The sequence below is a fragment of the Bos mutus genome, chromosome 11 (assembly GCF_027580195.1).
Source record: "Bos mutus isolate GX-2022 chromosome 11, NWIPB_WYAK_1.1, whole genome shotgun sequence".
NCBI classification, from domain to species: Eukaryota; Metazoa; Chordata; class Mammalia; order Artiodactyla; family Bovidae; genus Bos; species Bos mutus.
In genome coordinates, this window is record NC_091627.1 from 15,199,679 (window position 1) to 15,210,833 (window position 11,155).

Below are 11,155 nucleotides of genomic sequence, written 5' to 3' on the forward strand. Positions count from 1 at the left end.
AGTAAATGTAAAAGCAAAGTCTTTGGGGTTGTGGAAGCAGATAGCAACCATCAAAGCTCTGGCAGTAAAGGATCTGCATGCAGTGCAGCAGACCAGGCTTCGATCCCTAAGTCAGGAAGATCCCCTCGAGAATGGAATGGCAACCCACTCCAGTATTCTTGCCTGGAGAATTCCATGGACAGAGGAGCCTGGCAGGCTACAGTCCATGGGGTCACAAAGAGTCGGACAGGACTGAGCGACTAATACTCTCACTTTCAAGAGAACCTAAACGAGAAGTCAGAGTAGAGGTGTCTGGGTGAGTCTGTGCAGCTGGCACCTTGGCCTCTGTCAGATGGAACCATCATGGAAATTTCTCCACTTTGATTTATCCTCTGTATGAGCAAGAACAAATTTTCACATCTCTTAAGCTTTCAGATCATCTGAGACGGGTGTTAATGGGCAAGTGGAGGAAGGAAGCTGGTTTTCCAAAGATAAGTGACCAAGAATGTTGAGGGAGTGGGAGGAGGAGGGGCTGGGAGCTTTGCTGCAGGAGGGCGTTCTGTTCTGCTGAAATCCCTTCTGGAGTCCCAGGAAGGAGATGTTATCTTTTAGCTGGTATGGACCTTGTGACCAGGGAGCGGACTTAACCTACTTCCTGGCCAGGACTAAATGTTACTTTTGACTCTAAATTACAAACAAAAAAATTATCTACTTTCCTATTTTAGACAGTAAATATCAAATATATTATCTTATTGTTTTCTCATTCTATGGTCACTAGATTTTCAACGAAAGTGAAGAGAAATCAAAGAGAAGAGAGGTTTGTAAAATGGACATTTTTGGTTGATTTTATTATTATTACTATGATTAGTATTGACATATAGTTCCACAGTGTTTCAGATGTATAGCATAGTGATTTCAGATACAGCTCATACATATACATATATATATATATATATATATATTTGGGTCACTTATATATATGGGCTTCCCATATGGCTCAGAGATAAAGAATCCGCCTGCCAATGGAGGAGATATAAGAGACATGTGTTTGACCCCTGGGTCAAGAAGATCCCCGGGAGGAGGAAATGCCAACTCATTCCAGTAATCTGGCCTGGAAAATCCGATAGACAGAGGAGCCTGGCAGACTACAGTCCATAGGGTCACAAAGAGTCAGACATGACTGAGCATCTGAGCTGCTGCTGCTGCTAAGTCATTTCAGTCGTGTCCGACTCTTAGTGACCCCATGGACTGCAGCCTTCTAGGCTCCTCCGTACCAGGCAAGAGTACTGGAGTGGGTTGCCATTGCCTTCTTTGACCATCTGACCTAATATATATATTCTTGTTCACATTCTTTTCTATTATATACAAGTTACTAAATACAGTGCTCTTTGTTGTATCGTAAGTATTTGGTCAATTTTAAGGCTTCTCTGCTTGTCATAAAAAGGGGATATAAGACTGAAATTCATAGCATCTTGAAAGTTCTTTTGAGTTCATCTCTAGGTGCTATGTAAATTTTAACTGTATAAAATTTATTTCATTTAAGGTCGGCACAAATGTCATGTGTCTCTGGAAAATACCAGTTTGTACACATGTTTAATCTTATTTATTGAAATTAATTTCCATCCCTTTCCAAAACTGTTTTTCTTCTATTCTTCAAACTGTAGATCACCAATTTCTGATATCTGACAATTTTGTACATTAAAAATCTCTAATCTATTGAGTCACGCACGTTTGCCTTGCCACAAACAGAGAAAAAGCAGAGCAAAATTACTGGGCTCTCACTAACTGCGTGTTTCATCTTTTTAACTTGCCTGAAGTATGGTTGACATCCATGTAACACACCATCATTGAGCTATTTGGTGGGAAATTTCCCTAAAGAGATGACATAGACACTGGCATGAGTTGACATAGACCCTCGGCACTGGACCAGCTTTTGACCTTTAACCGCATCTGAGTACCAGATGCACTGAGATCGCCTGGGGCAGGGCAGGGGGCCTCGTGGAGTCTTTCTTGAGAGGGTCGCTAATGATCCTGTGGCTTTACATCTTCTTTACCACGTTTAAACAGCTCTTCTACTTGCAACCTCTCCTATTTGACATTTTTCTTTTGCTTTTAAAAAATTGTCTCATTTGATGCTCAGTCACTAGCACATTTTATTTTTCTTGCTTCGTAACTGCTTTGCTGTTTTGCCTGCTCAACCAGTGCAACTTTGAGAGTAATCCCTATATTAATGTTTCTTTAAGTTGACTATGGCTAAATCAACAGTGGTGACTGCTTTGATTTTCAGCACAGAGACCATAGCAAAGTGTGTTAAAGTCAAGTCCTATATCAGATGTGTTGATTAATACTTCCTAGAACTGGGCTTGGATTTTTACAACTCAGTAATGGATGAGAAGTCAGAGCTGGGGGCTGTATAATTAAGCTAGCTGGAAAATGAATTCAGAAATTGGCTTTGTGATTTGATTGGTTTAAATTCTATGAATATACTTAATCCTTTTGAATTAAATTTGTTTCCAGAGAATTATGTTAGCTACATCTCTGCAATGCTATATCTTCAGGGCAGTGTTCATTTGCAGTCTCTCAAAGAAATAATGTGTATATAAAACACAATGACCAATAGTAATGTAGAAAAAAAAAGATTGTTTTCTTGTTCATTGGTGAAATATGCTGGATATTTTCCTATACTTTCACTTTCTCAACTGATCTTCTAATTACCTCTGTGCCGTAAATAATTATAGCTCTGTGGCTACAGCTGAATTCACTAAAGTCTGCTATTAGTATTAACTGGTCCTACTGGCTAGCAGCATCAGGCAGTGTTTATGCACAGAAATTATGTTAAGCAAGAATAGTCATTTGACAGTCATATGCTATACTTCACTGTATGGTACTTTCCTATATGATGGTGACTATTTCCATGGAAAAACAGAGAGCTCATCAAAGTGACTGTCTTTCAGGGAGTAGGTTGAGAGTTGATCCATAGAGCAGGAGGAATACCGAAGAATTGATGCTTTTAAATTGTGGTGCTGGAAAAGCCTCTTGAGAGTCCCTTGGACAGAAAGGAGATCAAACCAGTCAATATTTAAGGAAATCAACCCTGAATATTCATTGTAGGGACTGATGCTGAAGCTGAAGCTCCGATACTTTGGCTACCTGGTCCGAACAGCCCACTCATTGGAAAAGACCCTGATGCTGGGAAAGATTGAGGGCAAAATAAGAAGTGGGCGGCAGAAGATGAGATGGTTAGATATCATTACTGACTTGATGAATATGAATCCAAGCAAACTTTGGCTTCCCAGATGGTGCTAGTGGTAAAGAACCTACTTGTCAATGCAGGAGATGTAAGAGACATGGGTTTGATGCCTGGGGACTCCAGTATTCTTGCCTGGAGAATCCCATGGACAGAGGAGCCTGGCAGGCTTCAGTCCATAGGGTCATCTCACAGAATCAGACACGACTAAAGTGATATAACACACACATTGTGAGACAGTAGAGGACAGAGGAGCCTGGTGTGTTATAGTCCATGGGATCACCAAGAGCTGCTATGACTTAGGAATTGAACAACAGCCAGAGTGAAATCTAACTAGTTGAGTGCTACACATTCATTACAAAATAAACACAAGTAGTAAGGGGATGATCAAGTTAATAGAATGATTTTCTTACTTGGGTTTTCCTTGCCTTCCCTATTTCTTTCCATCTGCATCTCCATCTCTGTCTCTTTTTCTCTCCAACCCTCACCTCCTCAAAGATTAAACCATGCAGACTTTTATCTTAACTACACAGATAGCCCTAAAGATGCTGTAATTTGTCTACTTCCTTTCTTGACTGCTACTGTCTTAGTGAGTGAAATCCTGAAATTTGGATTGCATAATTTTCTTTAAAAATAAATGTGTAAATATTTCTTGCAAATTAATTGTGACTGACTCAGATGCAATTAAAAAAAAAACACAGTTTATCTCTTGAATAAAAGAACAAACTTTAGCCACGTGTCACCTAGATCATTCTTCCTTTTTCTTTTCTAATGCATTTTATTCAGACCATTACTCCACTTCATTGTGTCACATGTCTCAGAATGCAGATGCTTCTTCTGATTAATCATTTTTAAAATAATATTCATCTGGATATTATTGATACTTTTATGTCTACTACACATAGATAAGGGCTTCCCTCGTGGCTCAGTGGTAAAGAATCTGCCTACCAATGCAGGAGACATGGGTTCAATCCCTGGGAAGATCAAGTAGAGAAGGGAATGGCAACCCACTCCAATATTCTTGCTTGGAGAATCCCTTGGATAGAGGAGCCTGGTAGGCTACAGTCCGTGGAGTTGCAAAGGTGAGACCCAACTGAGCAACTAACACACACACACACACACACACACACACAGGAGGTCATGAGTGGCAGTACTGCCTCCCTTATTCTAGCTCCCCTTTGCTTCTATCCTCCAACCACGTAATAATGGTAAGTTTAAAAGGCAGTTCTTTGTGTTTTTACTCAAAAGAGGAGAGGGAAAGTTGGAAACAAGTAGAAATTTGTAGTAGCTGGTTAAATAATTATGGTCTATCTTTGTAATGAAATTCTATCCCTCTATTAAGAGCAACGAGAAAACTTCGTAATTGTTGATATATGGACCTGAGCTCTAAGATATTTTGAAAAAGAGTCATTGTTTGGATTTACTGTGCTTGGGGGGAAAAAAAACCTATGTATGTCAATACACTTGTAAATATACCTGCATGATTTGTATCTGTAACATATAAAATTGACTGATAATAGTGCATAACTCTTGGGAAGGGAACAGAGTGAATAGGACCATGGAAGGAAAGATTTTTTTTCTCCCTATATCTTACTGTACCTCTTGCATTTTGTATCATACATGTGGGTCATCTACTCAAACAAACAGAGATGATTCCATAGGGCAGAAGGAGGAACAGTTTTCTGATGGGGTTTAAATAAGATTTGATTCCAGACCTGATCACTCAACTGTAAGTGTGACCTTAGATGGGTTGTGTGACCTCTCATTGTTGCTGTTGTTCAGTTGTTAAGTTGTGTCCAACTCTTTGTGACCCCATGAACTGGAGCATGCCAGGCTTCCCAGTCTTTCACTATCTCTTGGAGTTTACTCAAACGCATGTCCATTGAGTCAGTGATGCCATTCAACCAATTAATCCTCTGTTGCCCCTTTCTTCTCCTACCCTCAGTCTTCCCAGCATCAGGGTCTTTTCCAATGAGTTGGCTCTTCTCATCAGATTGCCAAAGTACTGGAGCTTCAGCTTCAGCATCAATCCTTCCATATCATGGATATCTGTCAACTCACAACAGTTATGTGTTAGAGGATGTGATGGAGTTGGAAGTACCTGGCAACCATGAAGACTGTAATAAGTTCTTTTCTCTCAAAGCCACCACTGACTGCAGTAACTGCCAGTGCTCTAGGAAGGATGGGAGCTCACAGTGTACAGTTGGGTGACTCTCTGTCCATCTAGCTAAGTAATATCTAGATAGCCAGTAAAACATCACTTCTGGATGTGTCTGTGGGGTGTTTCTGGAGGAGATCATCATTTGAGTTAGTATAATAAGTAAAGAAGATGGTCCTCACTCATGCAAGCGGGCATCAGCCAATACAATGATCTTGGGAATAGAACAAAAAATGGAGGAAAGATTTGCTCTCTGCTTGAGTTGCAACATTTGTCTTCTTCTGCTCTCAGACTTAGGTGATTCTGGGTCCTGGGCCTTCAGACTTCAACTGAGACTTAGATCATTGCCCACCTACTTCCCGCCCCAGGTCACTAGCCTGAGGGCTTGATTGAATTACATCACCAGCTTTTCTGGTTCTTCAGCTTACAGATGGCAGGCCATGGGACTTCCTGGCCTCCAGAATGGTCTGGCCCAATTTCTATAATAAATCTCCTCATATGTATGAGGATATATGTCCTATTGGTTCTATTTCTCTGGAGAACTGTGATTAATACACTATTTATCCAACTATTCTGTATCATTAGAATCAATTTAGCTCCTCTTTTAAGTACATTACAAATTATCTTAAAAAGCCTGTTGAGTGCCCATGTCAATCCTGTCCCATTGAACCTAAAGATTCTGTTCATGTCACCAGTCAAAGAGCTAGAACAATGGAAACAGGAATAAATTTTGTACATCATTTAGATAGGAATTTCTAAAATTGCTTATCTCTGTATTTCCCCAGATAAGAGGGGAACTATTAGGTCTATACTTTACCCCTGGTGAAATTTAGCCCCGGATAAATAATAGAATACCATTGCGTTATTGAAAAAGGTACAGTTAGATACTTGACTTTTTGGTCTATGCTTGACTGCATTAGCTAATCTACATGCTTTTTGGACTAAAGGGAAAGGTGCACTGTATAAATAGATCGTGGCTTCTGACTGGGTATTTCACTGCCATAGGAATTAATCTTTAATTTGCTCATCTCAAAAATGAATCCTGTTGGACTATGAGGCTAAGGTGAATGTCTGGCATTAATAATCTGTTTCCTTTCAATTAATCCTAAATTCATCAGCTCCAAACTAGTATTGATTAAGAGATTACAAGAGTCTACAAGAGATTACAAGTATGCAGAAAATTTTATTTGTTCCCTAGAGGTGTCATGATATTTTTAAAGGAAAGATCATTCACTGTGCACCAGTATTTGAAATATTTCCTCTGGAATTGCAGTACATTTTCTAACTTTATAAAATAATGTGTCATGTCATTGATTTGTAATAAAGACAAAATCACTCAGACCCTCACATCTGGGGGTTAGGCTCACGATATCTTACTGGCAGCTTGCAACGCACCTGCACCAGTATTCTTGAGAAATATCATAGAGCTAAACAGAAAGCTGGGAGGGATTGGGGGCAGGAGGAGAAGGGGACAACAGAGGATGAGATGGCTGGCTGGCATCACCGACTTGATGGACATGAGTTTGAGTGAACTCCGGGAGTTGGTGATGGAGAGGGAGGCCTGGTGTGCTGTGATTCATGGGGTCAAAAGAGTTGGACACGACTGAGTGACTGAACTGAACTGAACTGAAACAGAAAGGCAATAATTTTTCACACCGAAAATATTTCTATTATTTTTTCCTTCCTTTTACATATTCTATCAATTTCATCCAGTTTTATTATCACATTTTATATTTTTAAATTGCAATTGCATCTTTGTGATATCTTCTTTAATTTTTTTTTACAAAGCTTTCTAAATTAATGTTGTTTCAATCATGTTCCAGTAGCTGTTTTAACATTCTTATAACAATTGGTTTAAAGTCTTTTTTCCATCATTGCAACATCTGTATCATCTGGTAATTGTGGTCTGTCAATTGACTTTTTCTTTCTTCTTTTTTTTTTTTCCCCACTAACTGAAGTATTTGTGGTTTTCCCTATGATGAGTACCTTTAGCTTGTACCCTGTACAATCTGAAACTTGTTTAATGAGGGTAGTTTTGGTTTAGGCAGCCACCAACTGAGGTAGCTCCAGGTTGCAAAGTTGTGTTCAGTTTTCAGGCTTTTCAGTGCCTTTCAGATCTTCCCAGAGGTATATCTCCGAGGGCTCAGTGTAGGATCTGGAAGCTGCCCTGTAGCTCATTCCTCAGGGTCCTTGGTCTGCTATCTAGGACCAGATTCCTGCCTGTGTCATTTTGATGAGCCCCGATGATGATACTCAGTGAGGGTTTCAGGGTGACTGCCAGGGGCTCCAACGTCCATGCCCTCTCTGGTTCCTTCTCATTTCCTGGGGCTCCCCCGCTGCTCCTATAAACTGGGGGCTCTACTTAGCTTGTGCTGCCTCCTTTCTCATAACTGCACCTTCTTTTGGCACCTAGCAATGGAAACACGGAGACGGAAAAGAGGCAGCACGTTTGCCGGCTCTCTGGGACCGCGCCCCTCCCTTGCAGAGGAGGCCGCCCTCCCTGAGTCTGACTTCCTTGCACCCTGCCCCTGGGCAGCCAGCCCTGCCAAGGAGCCACCTTCCCACTCCTCACACCCAGGAGGCTCTTCCCACCGGGCTCTTTCTCCATCAGTGCCCACTTCTGGGTTTCTAGGTGCCTCAATTCCCAGCTAGAAAATCCAAAAAGAGAAATAAAGCTTTAAACTCAATACCAACTCAGTGGGACTTTCAGTTCCAGCCTTCTTATTCAAGTCACTTGCAATGGTTTACTTTATCGAGTCATCAAATAGCTGATTCAGAAATTTGTTCCTGGTTCATAGGTGCATTTAATGGAAAAGGCAAAGGGAAATGTGTTTAATTCTTCTTTTCCAGAGCCAAGACCCTAAACATCCCTTCTGAGATGTGTTTTATACTCAAGGAATACTAACTATGTTTATCTTGGGTCAAACGCAAGTCTAGCAAGGAAGAGCAACTGTGCTATGAATCTGAAGATTTCCTGTAACTACGAAGTCAAAATCATTGACCAGAAAATGTTTGTTTTTCAGATTGACATACTACAGGACATAGTCCACTGGTTTTATTCTTCTGGTATTAGAAATAAGGAAACTAAGTCTACTTATTTAGAACCTCACAAAAATAGTGACTCATAGAGACATTCAAATCATATCCTTAGCTTTTACTTATGTCAATTTTTTTTCATTTTTATATTATTATATTTATTTAAACTGTGATATTTTATTACCTCTTTATGTAGTACAATATCATCATTTTTATCTTGAACATTTGGGCTCCACATAAATATTTCTATTTTCTAGAGAATCTAATTTCTTCTTTAAGTCAGAAGATAGGAATAGCGAAGTGACATGGTGACATGGTCATTTTTATCTTGGTCTCCAGGAAATATGATGCCGAAGTGAACACTAAGTTAAGATGCATAATATGTCCTATGACTTTAGCATTTATATCCTCTATTTAAAAGTGTGAGCTTGTTAAGCTGCTTCAGTCTTTGTGACCCTGTGGACTGTAGACCATCAGGCTCCTCTGTCCGTGGGATTCTCTAGACAAGAATACAGGACTGGGTTGCCGTGCTCTCTTCCAGGGGATCTTCCCAACCCAGGAACTGAACCCACGTCTCTTATGTCTCCTGCATTGGCAGTTGGGTACCTTACCACCAGAGCCACTTGGGAAGCCCCTTATGGGAGGTAAATAGGCCTAATTAAATTTCCATTGTTGTATATTGGTAGATATAAATTTTATCTTCTTCACATCTTTTAAAAAGTTTACAGAATCTACCTAGTAAACTATAGATTAAAAATAAAGTTGTCAAGAAACGTCCATCCTGTTTTCCAATTTTTTCATGTATCTGTACAATGAGACAAAAAAGACTTGTTCAAATGCAGAGATCCCATTATCCTCACCCAGGGCATCCTTTCTCATGAAAATTTCAACACTTTCATCTCTACTTTCATTCAGCCTCAAATTTCTTTTTTGTATATTAACATCTAAAATCCATTATACTTTTTATCAGACTATTTATTTATTTAGAAGCTGACACACAGTGTTCTTACTATTCGAACAATTCTGTAAAGTCCACTTGGGGCTATGTATATAATTTGGGAAAACCATAAAAAATCCAAAGTTTCCTCTAATTAGTTCCATAGAGAATCACTACAACAAACAAAAGTATAGAATTTTAACCTCACAGGTGCTGTTTTAACAGTACCCTAAAAATGTGTTAAGCATCTTCCAACACTATTTTAAGTGAACACAGATGAATGATTTGGGTTATAAACAGGAGACTGGCATAAGCACAGTGCTTAAATAAGCATTGTGTCAGAAAGAAGTGTGCCCATAGAAAGTGGTTATCCCAGCTCTATTCCAATTAGGTTAATTTTCCTCTCTCTTTGGACCTCATTTACAACATTCATGTTTGACAGCCTTTTAAATTTTACTCTGAATAGAAATTTGGATTTCTAATTGCAAAAACTGAAATAAGACAAACTCCCGCATGTCTTATGAAATGTTGCATACTCACTTTTTGTTTTTACAAGCAGAGTCCAGGTTAAGTGGCTGCAGTGGCAGTCTGCTAATCAATTCCTGACACTTTGAATCAATTCTCAGGCTAGGTCTCTGACGGCAGGCAAAAACAGTCCATCTTTGTGTGAATGCCAGTTTCTATTTCTCTCTTACCCTAAATAGTGAGGTCATTTACTCAAAACCAGGAAGGGAACTGGGGACGTGGGTGTGTGTGTAGGTTGTGTGGTTGGGGGAGGGACTGGAGTTGGCTAAAATTGCATAGATGATTGCTCTGACTCTATAGACTTCCTTTGTCAGTGGAGATGGCTATCTAAATTGATCACTGGTTTCCATGACAACCAATCTAGATAATTTGAGTCTTCCACAGCAGGGATTTTAAGGGTCAAATTATTTTTAAAATTGCCCAGTTTTCTCCTCTACAGTTATCGCCTCAGATATTAGTTGTTAGAATGTAGAGATTGCTTCTTTATGAAAAAATATTGAAACTGCATTCCCACAGAAATATTAACATGTCAAATGTTATGCACACACATTCCTCAGGGATTTCTTTTCTGTCCCTCATCTACACAGAATTGAATTTTAAAGTGATTGCTTTGGTGTTGATACTTTTTACAAGGGTAGACAATGTTTCTTATTTGTAAAGAGAATAAAGCAGTCAAAACCCATAGAAACATTGAAATGGAAGAATATCTTTCTAATAATTTTGGCATTTCCTTATACATCTCATGGCCACTTTGTAGATTATTATTCTCATACATGAGGTGAAACCAGCTTACTTCTAACTCATCTCAACTCCTGTGAACTGTGATTTACTTTTCTAAAAAGTAAAATAATTCCATCTTTGAATTGAATGTTCGGTGGTCGTTAGCCTTATAATGCTAAATATTATCACCATCTCCAGACACTTTATTCAAAGCATAAGGACATATATTCTATAAAATGATTTTAAGGAGGCTATTTGAGGAAAATATCGTAGCTTAAAGATCTGTTTTACCAGGAGCTCAAAACGATTTGAGTCAGCTTCGTTTAAAAATGGTTGGTAAGTTTCAGGGGTCATCTGGAAACTGTGGGAAGAGCAGGCTGACCATCACTGCACGTGCACAACTGACCTTATTATCTTCAAGAAGAAGCCATTCCACATGAACATATTTGTTCTGAGCAACCAGATGCTGGGCAAAAGGGACATGTGGATTTGAATGTGTAATGCAGTTATCCTACAAATATTCTGACTCTAATTTAAAAATATACAGCTTTCA

At 39.3% G+C, this 11,155-nt stretch overlaps 1 long non-coding RNA gene across 1 annotated transcript in view; it reads right to left on the reverse strand.

The window, feature by feature from the left end:
- The window catches only part of LOC138989958 (uncharacterized), a 34,187-nt gene extending 24,158 nt beyond the window's left edge, over positions 1 to 10,029 (reverse strand). The window contains exon 1 of the long non-coding RNA XR_011466146.1: positions 9,898 to 10,029. This is a non-coding gene — a long non-coding RNA (uncharacterized lncRNA). The remainder of the gene's footprint in view (positions 1 to 9,897) is intronic.
- Positions 10,030 to 11,155: the final 1,126 nt, after the last annotated feature.